This window comes from Callospermophilus lateralis, unplaced genomic scaffold, assembly GCF_048772815.1.
Source record: "Callospermophilus lateralis isolate mCalLat2 unplaced genomic scaffold, mCalLat2.hap1 Scaffold_107, whole genome shotgun sequence".
NCBI lineage: Eukaryota > Metazoa > Chordata > Mammalia > Rodentia > Sciuridae > Callospermophilus > Callospermophilus lateralis.
In genome coordinates, this window is record NW_027510917.1 from 2,270,110 (window position 1) to 2,281,388 (window position 11,279).

The window sequence follows — 11,279 nt, forward strand, 5'->3', positions numbered from 1 at the left end:
GGAAGCTGGAGAAAACAGTATGTTAATGAAATTTGTAGCAGATATCAAATTGGAAGTTTTGCCAACACCAATTAAGATAGCAAAATTATTTTAAAAGAGAAGTTTCAGAGGTTATAATCATCAAGAAAAAAAAAATAAATCGTTATATATGTATATAATTTGTTAGAGAAAATCAATAAATTTTGAGGAAAAATGCTAATATTTAAAATGGTAGAAAAAAAATAAGAATACTAACATTTTGAAAACAAACTAGCAAAAATCTTAAAAAGAATTCGGACACTACTTGAACGTTCAAATTCTCTAAAAGGTGCAATACTTTTTTTCCAAATGTAAGGTTTATGTGTGTATTTCTATATTAATGTATAGAAAATAGTATAATAAAAATAAATTTAATGGTAGAAATACTATGTCATTATGACACAAAACATTACATTGGGAAAAAATCTGATGAACAATTTGTTCAGTTTATTGTAGTCATTACACTGTGATTTAAAGCTGAAAAATAAACTTCTGTATGAATTCATGTTTTGCTGTCTAATTCAGTGGAGTTGCTCTAATTAGAATCCCTTCAAATTGATATTTTTTGAATAGAGTTTTTAGTACTTAAAGTTTCATAATTTATTGAGGTATAGAAAGATAAAATACTTCATATTATGAGAACTACACTTTTATGTGGATTTGGTTACAATCATAAAGGATCTTCTTACTTTGTGAAGGGTATAACTATCTAGATTTACAGCATTATGATGGAGATCAAGCACATTTTAAAAATACCAAACATCATGCTTGTCATATTTTAGTTGCTCAATAAATGCTAGTTCCCATACATTTGGAATTTATCCCTGCAAGAGAGTCAATAGAGCTCATGAATTACAAACTGATAATCACTTGAATAAGAATGATGTAAATTATTTTAAGCTTAAATAAATATCAGTGGTGAATGATGTGCACAGGAAATTTCAACTCTGTCACCAATGTCAGCCATGTTTCACACATTGACAAAATGCCTTTGCAATTTGTTAGAGGCAGAACATAGTGATACGAAGCAAACAAGGAAAAGTGAATAATATTTCTCCTTTTGGATGGAAATGCCAATGAAGAAAATTCTACAATATATATTTTTGGAGTTATTTTCATTGGAAACATTATCGAGGAATATTCCATTTAAGTACAACAAATATGAGTGACATTGATGTACTCATTCAATAAATACCAATTGAATGTATACTCTGGGTTAAGTATTGTTCCAGGTACTATGAACTCAGTGGAAAAAAAATAAGTAAACAAAAACCAGCCTTTGTATTTCCAAGGTTTTTATGCTAGATAAAGAAAACAGGTAATAAAAAACAAACAAACAAACAAACCAGCCTTTGTATTTCCAAGGTTTTTATGCTAGATAAAGAAAACAGGTAATAAAAAACAAACAAACAAACAAACAAATAAAAAACACACAGAGAGAGAGAGAGAGAGAGAGAGAGAGAGAGAGAGAGAGAGATTCTTCTATTTGTTAAGCTACAGGTGTCACATAGGAAAACAAAGATGAACAAAGAGAAGTGAGAGGATGAGGATTTGGAAGATGGAATGTTGGAAGGATTCTCAAGAGGAAGGAATTGAAGTAGAGGCCTAGAATAAATAAATAACTCTACAGGGCTTTGAAGATTGGATTTGTCAACTATGACCAGAGCTGGACAAAGGCCCCAAACAGGTTGAGGAGGAATAGAAGGGAACCAACTGGGTCATTTATGATAGTTATTTATTACTGTCTATAGTTAGATATCATTTTGATTACAAAGACTAATCATTGGATGATAGCAAATGGAAGATCGAAATTGTGTTGATTTTTTTAATAGAAGGAACCATCAGTGGAGAGATTAATAAATACAGGAGTAAAGGTTGTAGCAGAGGGACTATTCAGGAGTCAATTGCAATAACACTGGTGTCAGACAATGATGGAGGTGGCAAGGAGAGGTCAAACCCTGGAAATGTCTTAAAAACAAAGCTCCACTTAATACATATAGAGGATGAGAAACCAAGGCTCATTTCAGAAACTTAACCTGAGTAAATAAGGAATAGAATTTCTGCTTACTGAAGTGTCGCGAGCCAGTTATGGGCTGTGTGTGTGAGCTATGAGCAGCTGAGCACATGAGGGGACTGGACTGACATTGCTGCTCTAACTGGGCTTTTCATGTACTCTGCCTTTGATTCCACACAGCACCTACAATGGATGTGGCTTTTCTAGATGTTAGTCAATTTGCTGATTGCAAATAATCAAATGGTGGTTTTAAGATATTTGAGGAATGAAATGGAGGGAACAATATGAATGAACTTTTAAATGCTTTACTCAGAAGAGGATCAGAGTGATGGGGCTAGAAGACAATGTGGAAAGACTTCTCTAACATGCAGAGATATTACAGAGTTATAAGATCAATGCAATAATTCCAGAGGGAGGGAATGTTGGTGCATTAATAGAGAGAAGATATGTAACTTTTAAATCTGGGTTTCAGAATAAATTGTGGGCAAAATTAAAAAGAGAGATGATGTCAAAGTACATCAAGACCTTCCGTAAACATAGAAAATCATATTGTTGCATCTGTGAATGTATACAGATGTGCAGTAACCAAAAATAATAAATACACTAAGTGCTATTTAGAGACAAGTGTTTTGTAAAACTTAGTAGCAACAAAATTACTTGTAATACCATCCATGTGCTTGTTATTAGGAAAAACCAGCTGGACTCCTCAGATTTGCCAATTTTACAAAATCTCATTAACCAACATTCCAATCTAGTAGAACCTCTGCTCCAGGCACTTTGGAGTCAATTTACTCCTGAGAAAACAAATGGAGAAAATAAAATATAGATGTTCAGCATCATCACAATCCTGAATATCTGTAAAATGATGGGATTCCTTACTCCCCAGTAACCTACATTTCACATACTTATTTAGGGTGAGCTTGAGATAAAGAGATTATAGAAAGATTATAGATAGAAAGCTGTCCAGTTCAATGCAGTGATGTTTCCCATATGGGACAACAATTGTTAGAATTGAGGGAATAGTTAGAAAAATAAGTGGTTTGGAGAAAGGCAGGAAAATGATTCTTAGAATTAAAGGTAAAGAGCCATTGGTATATAGCAACACCCACAGTATAGCAAAGGGATGGGTGGCAGAAAAAATATTGTGCACAAGACCTTTGAATGAAGAATTCAATTCAAGTACTAAAGAGTGAGATTATAGGGAGAATCAAGTATAAAGATATTAAAATCACCAAAAGTTAGAGAGGAAAATTATGAAAAAATGTAAAAATTATCTAGGTGACCCTATTTTGAAATAATTGAAAGAAATAATTACAGGATTTCTTTTCCTAACTACATGACAGGTAGGGCTTAAAAACACAAACACCCTCAATGTCTGAGGTCGGAGCAGGGAAAATCATTTGAACATGTAGAAGATAAGCAAGGAGATCATCTGGATTGGAGCAATGACACAGGGAATAGTTATGAATAGAAAGAATTCCACAAGAAAAGATGTGCTAAGGGAGAAGAAGATGTTTGTTGTTTAGAGACAGAAGGTCAGCACTGTTCAGAAAGGGATTAGAATTTTTTGAGAATTTTTTTTTGGTAATGGTTTGTGAGTTACTAAGAATTCAGTGAAAGTGTTTGGGGAGTTGAAGGTGAGTGGGAAATGTGGGGATTGTAAGGAACATATCAAGTTTAATGAAGTGGACTGTCTTGGGTATCATGGGCTTCTTGTGAAGACTGGAATAAACAAGGACTTAAAGATATGATGGGAGTAGAATTTAAAGTCCCTTATGTCTATGTTTTTTATGTATATGATAAAATAAATGGTATTTATTGAGAATTTCTGATATCTCAGATTACCTGGAAAGCCACCACATTAGGATGTTTCCTAGTGATAAACATGTAGGGATGAGGGGAAAAATAGATTTGGGAAGAGGGAGAAGTTTGGTTGTAGTGCTGTTCATAAAAAGGCATCAGCTGTCAGTCACTGTGGTTGCAATCCCAGCAGTTCGGGAGGCTGAGATGGGAGAATCACAAGTTCAAAGTCAGCCTCAACAATTTTGGAAGGTCCTAAGCAATTCAGTGAAACCTGTCTCTAAATAAAATATAAAAAAGGACAGGGGATGTGGTTCAGTGACTAAGTGCCCATAAATTCAAAATCTTGTACCAGGTAACAAAAAAAGAAAAAAATAAATAAAATAAAAGGTATCTGCTGATTGTACTATAACTGTAGAGCTGGCTGATCCCTTGATGCTGCCCAGATTTGGGGCAGAGGTAATGGTTTTCCCTTCCTGCCCTAATCAGTCTTTAGTTCTAAGTTTGCCCTGTGAAGGTGATGTGAAGTGGTCAAAGCACCTGTCTTCACCTAAGATACAACTGAAGCGGGTTGACAGATGAGGACCATCTGCTGGCAGAATTTCTGGCAGCTGGGGGGATGAATACTGTTTTAGTCAGATTTTTTGATGCTGTGACTAAAAGCCCCAATCAGAACAATGTTAGAAAAGGAAAAGTTTATATTTGGGAGCTCATAGTTTCAGAGGTCTCAGTGCATAGACAGGAAGCTCCATTCCTTATGACCTGAGGTGAGGCAGAACATCATGGTGCAAGAGTGTGGTGAAGGGAAGTAATGATCAGGAAGCAGAGAGAGACTCCATTCACCAGATACAAAATACATATCCCAAAGCCACATCTTTCAATGACCCATCTCCTCCAGCCACACACTCATCACCTTCGGTTGCCACTCAGTTAATCTCATCAGGGGACTAAGATTCTCACAACACAATCATTTCCCCACTAAACCTTTTGCATTGTCTCACACATGAGTTTTTCTGGGACACATCACATCCAAACCATAAAAAGTTCTTAGTCCAAAAGGGAGATGGGAATGACATAGCCCAGTATCTGGAACATTTGAATTCATTGGGTAATACCTATCACTTCTAGGTGTGACAAGAAAAATGGAAAAGAAGAGAAAATAGAAGGAAACTTGTCATTTGTGACACCTTATATTTAAATAGTGAATATATATATTCATATATATATGTATATTATATATATATATATATATATATATATATATATATATATATATATATATAATATATATATAGTGTCTCTCTGTAATTCTTATCAGTAATGTGGTTTTAATGATATAATATTTCACTAATAAATCTGTTATTAAACTACTTGATATCACTTTATTGGGGAAAATACTAGGTGACAACAATTAAAAATCTAACACTAACACCATGATAATATATTTATAGTTTTGCACAAATTAGATAAGTTACCTGAATACTGATGCTAAGATTAATATCATTACAATTCTGTATCCCAAATCATAAATTTACATATTTTTCTTTATTGCAGTTTTCTTTCATTTTCATCCTATTGATAAAAGCTATTTTTTCAATGGAGTCTCTCTTCAAATATTAATAACTTATTTTTACAATACTAAAAATACAATTTAAAATGTTTAAGTTAATAATTATGCTAATGAATTTCAGATTCCAATTTATGTTAAAATTATGGATCCAATCTCATTTTATATTTCCATATCAGAATTCATGTATTTTTTTTAAAAGGCAAAGGGATTGCTAGATATCTTGAGCAATTTTATCATTTGGGGTATTGTAATTGAACTGGTATGTATTTGTATGTGACTACACTTATATTGTATTTATTTCATAAGGAACTGGATCATAAATAAAATCTTGAGATATGGGTCAGAATTGTTTGTTTTAAGATGCAAAAAGTACTTCTTAATTTTCTCTTTACAAAAAACATAGCATTAAAATTAAAATTGATTTACAAATTGCTGAAAATATTTCAGAAAAAAAAGTAACATCAAAGTCAGTTAGTTTCCAATTATCTATGGAAGGTGATGATATAAAGCAAAATGAAATCTTCATTTGCAGTGAAGTACTCATCTATCAAAGTGAATTAACTTTTCAGCTAAACAAGTATCCTTTAATCAATGGTGTCTTCTCAACATCTGTCCAAGATGGCTTATAATACATAAGAGTTTTATCCCTGCCTGCAGTTGAATTTGCAAAGTCCTAAACAAGAGATGCTGTGGCTGTTACAGATGCTCCCCTTTCTGGGCTTTGTCTACTACTCTCCCTTTGCTTCAGTTCCATTGCTGAAGGCTTGTTCTCTATTTCTGTTTGTCTTAAGGCCTGTGAATTAGCATGATGGTTAACATTTTGATTGCTTCAAGTGTACCTCAATGGCATCTTCTTCTGTGTTTATGTTCTGTCCTTTCCTTTTGGTCACAGACTATTTGTTTGCTGCACAGATACTTATTTCTGATAGTATTTTTTAAATTTTTTTAAACATTTATTATATTTTTAGGTGTAGATGAACACAACACAATGCCTTTATTTTTATGTGGTGCTGAGGATCGAACTGGGTCCCACCCATGCTAGGCGAGCGCTCTACCGCTGAGCCACAATCCCAGCCCCATCTGATAGTATTTTAATGGTGAGAATGAAATAGCCCTTACTCTTAAAGAGTTTTAAGACCATATGGGAAGAAAGAAATGTAAATAGAAAAATAAAAGAAAGCAGAAGATGCTTTGAAGTAAAAAAGGACATTTGAGTAAGTATAATTTGTTTTCATCTCTCTAGGCTCACTGCATCGAAAATATGGCCCAAGCAGCATTCTTTAATCTTGATAAAACTGTTGAAAGGTTTCTTGAGAGTTACAATTGAATTTAGGGAAAACGTGCTGCAGATGAATAAAATCTTCCGACCACATTTCCTCTCATTTTTCTCTGTTATTCATTTAATGAAAATGGACGTCATAAACAAAGCTGTACCAGCCAACAGTATAATTTTCTTTCTGGGAAATCGTCTGCTGAACTTCAATGGTGATGCTGGGAAATGGTATTTCATGGTATTGACTACTGTAACTTTGTGCTCCACAAAAATCCAGCACTAAGGAGATATTTAATAGTTATATTTTAATGTATAAATAAATAATTTGATGAATTACTGAACAGAAGGCTGTCCTTATCTTAGTAGAGCCCCAACTCTAGTTCTCATTTGTAAGACACATGCACATGCAAACAAGAGCACATTTGGGATCACTGAGTTAAACAAATAAGTTCATCGAAAGTTTTTATTAATGACTCTTTGATGTTTCTCTTCAAAATTTCTAAAATTGTTAAGGGATGAGTAATAATAGATAAGGTTACACTATTCAATGACTGATTTAACTCAATTTTACCTACATTGACCCTTTTGGAGTTGTAGTTTGAATAACACACCACCAAAAATATTAAGTGTAGACAATATTGAAATGCATTATGATCTTTAAGACAATAGGATGCCTTTATTATCATATCAAGTAATTTCATTTTTATATTTATTTCCCCCAATAGATATTTCCTTTGTTCCCATGGATAAATAACATTAAACACATATGTAAACATACAGTATGCCCTCATCTTGATACTTTCCCATTTTTAAATTTAACTCTATATTTAGACTGCTCTAACTGCTGTACAACTGTAGTGGAGATACAAAACAAACTTCAGTAAAGACAACCAGTCATATTCTGTAGTTATTAGATAAACTCAAAATATGTCCACAAGTTTCAGAAAATTGGCATACACTATAAACATAGTGTAAGGATGAGTTAATCAACTTACAAAAAAAAAAAAAGAATGGATGCTCTTTTATTATAGAGCATAGGACCTTCTTAGTACCTAGGTAAATAACAAAATCAAAATAAATATTGTAGTCAAATACCAAAATCTCTGAAGAATATTTGCCCCTAAAATGTTTTTGTTGCATCAAGGAAAATGAAAATGTAAGGTGCATGCCTATAATCCCAACAGCTTGGGAGGCAGAGGCAAGGAGATGGCAAGTTCAAAGCCACCCTCAACAATTTATCCAGGTGCTAAGCAACTCAGTGAGATCCTGTCTATAATAAAATACAAAATAGGGCTTGGGATGTGACTCAGTGATTGAGTGTCCCTGATTTCAAACCCTGGTAACACCACCCCATCCAAAAAAAAAAAAAAGGAAAATAAAAGAAAATGTAGGAGAATGCTGAATACAAGTGATGAAAGACCAGCTTGGCTCTTTTGAAGATTTGAGACTTCATGTGGTGATTAATAGGAGGCAAGCAGAAGGTTTTACAAGACAGAGCAAAGGCTGTGTTCTTGTGGAGTCCTCCTGAGTGAATTAATAGAATACCTAAAAAACTGAAACCGAGGATGAAGTAGAGAAGTAAATTTAAAGCATAAATATACAAAAGTAAATACTAAGAGAAAGAAAGAGGCTTTAGGGAAGACCAGAGGACCGGAGTGCTTTGATTGAATATTTCTAAATTTTGAAATAAAATGAGAACTCTTCTGAAAGTAATAACTAAGAAAGATGATGGTCTGTATGGACTGAATAATTTCCCTGAAGTTATAGGAATGATGGTCTGAGAATAAGTATTCTGATGGAAAATTCTACTCTGTTGAGTTTAACTCCACAGCTCTTGACTCTGGAGAGCAAAGATGAAAGTAGAAACTTTTTCCTGCTTATTAAAATTTATTTTTCTTTATCTACTATTTTTTTCTGAAATATTTTTCTCAAGAACTTCAAATTGGTGATAGCAGTATGAACAAAATATTTGTGTTTATGCTTGGGAAACATTTTTATTTACAGAAGTTAGGGCTCAGTTTATAGTTGAAAATCAAGATCAAACCTTGTAGAGACTCCCTTGGGCTCTCTAATTTTTTTTTTCCATATAGGAATTGTTCTTTGACATGTTAGAAAAGAAACATAGAAGGCTGGGGAAGGTAACCCATTTTTACCAAGAAATATTGAGAGAAGAATACAAGTTCCAAAGTACAGACCTCATTGAATAAACCCAGAGTTCTACAGTTTAAAAATGAAACACTCAAGCTTTGTTACTGATATTAAAATTTTGAGTTGCCTCACTGTTCTCAGGTTCACTCATCTTTAAAGTGAGATTACAAATATTTAACTTATTGTCATAAAACTTTATTCTAGAAACAATATTTAGTAAAGTAGATAATACATTTAATGTCCCTTGAAGGGACATTATCCAACACATTTGATGTTCTATATATTTTTAAACTATCAATTTTATATGATAGTTGAATAAGTCCTATTGGATATGAAATAAAATGCCAGAGTATTAAAAGTTAGAGTAATTAGCCATTCAGAGTAAAGAGAAAGGCATGGACAACTAAGGATCAACCTAAGGAAATGAAGCAAAAATTATACTTAATAATGTGAGTGGAACTTATAAGAAACATGGAGTGGCTGGAAAGGGGGATGCTAGTAGGATATGCACGCCCAAAGACCCCAGACCACAAACTTAAACAGGAATCTTTGATGAAATTCTAAATAAATTTCAACACTGCTTTTTTTTTCTTTTTAGTATCCAGCCCTCTAAATTTCTTAATAGAATATTTTGAAATGAATATAAAATGACAGTTTTAAAAATTGCTTCTGAAAATAAAGAACATCTAGAAATCTTGTCACATTAAAATATGCAGAAAAACATAGCCTGTTTTCTTTTTTATACCTTACACTTATTCTGTATACCTGTCAAATGTATCCCTTAACAATAGGCCCTTTCTGCAGCACCAAGTGATGTTCCTGTGGAGGTAATGTCTGAAGATGCTTGAGTTGTCAGGGCTACTTTCCTAAGGTGTTTTCAGGGTGTCATTCGCAGGCATTAACTTGTGTTGTGATATTTTCTGCACGTTGACCTCACAACCTGCTTGATATGCATAACGCTTTGGTCTGTCTTCAGAATTTGTTGTTTGAGAATGCCCTTGTCTCGTGTCCTCTCACTTCATACAGTGTTGGAATGGTAGGTGCATTATTCTTGTTGATAGGATTTCTGAATTTCATGATAGGCCATATGAATTTGGATGCTCTTTTTTTTCCTAGTGCAGATCAATCCTCAGTGTTGAATTATTAAGCTCACTACACAGATTCTCAAGAGCAACTACTTTATTTAAATACACACGAGAACCTTTATTTTATTATCTGTCTGTTTACATTTCTTTCTTATGTTGTTTAGTGATAGAAAATCATAAAACAAAGTAATTCCTAAGAAGAGTTTTATACCAAAATGTGTAAATTAAAAAATCATAATCTTCTCAAGCATTAGAGTTGAGCATTTAAGGTTTCATATTTTATTAAAGTATGTTTGCTAGAAATATAAGCTTAAAAACATCACTTAGAAATTTTATCATGACTATAGATTTACAGATATGTATGTCCATTATGGTTTTGAAATAAAATTTTATTATTTATTTATTTATGCTGGGGATTGAACCCATTGCATTGTGCATTCAAGGCAAACACTCTACCAACTGAGCTTTATCCCCAGCCCTGACATTAATTTTTAAATAAGATTTTTGTTTTCAAATTCAGGTCAAAAAAAAAAAGAAAACATTTCACTTTCAAGGCAGAGAGAATACATTAATTGTGTTCAGTTCACATAAATCATGAAGAACTTTGTGAATATTTTGTCATTCACTAGCTCTGCTGTCCTTACTGCCTTTAATTTTACTAAATAAATAAATAAATAAACAAACTGGATTTATAGCACTGTGTTATATATTACAAAGTCTATATTGTCAATTGCTATTTCCTGAATTATGAATATCTGCATACTAAAGTAACCTGTTTCTCCCTTTTTTAGTAAATAGACTGAATTGTATTTTTAAAATTAAAATAGCATACTTTCAGATTAATGTACATTTCACTGGATATTGAACACTAGATCAAAAAATAAAGAATTTAAGAAAACTTCACCACACTAAAAGCTCTGGGCTTCTGCTTATTATAAGTGGACCACATTCCATTGTAGTTAATGCTGTCATATATTCAAATCAAGTCCAATGAAACTATAAAATTTCTTTTCAAGAAGTGGTCTATATTTGTAATTATCCATATCAACTTTTTAAAATATTTTCTTGATGGAGCTTTGTTTTATTTATTTATATATGGTACTGAGAATCCAACCCAGTTCTTTACACACACTAGGCAAGCCCTCCATCACTAAACTACATCCCCTGCCCCTACATCAACTTTTTGATCTATTTCCCATTCTATATGCCTCCATTCCAATATTTAAAAGTCTTGTAAGTTTTCACTGACTTATGTACAACAAGAACAAGACTAAGCAAACTCAACAGATGACCTTTCTTTATTCCTGCAGAGAACTGAAGTTACCAGGAAACTGCAATCCCACTTGAGGAAAATATACAATAGAGGAAATA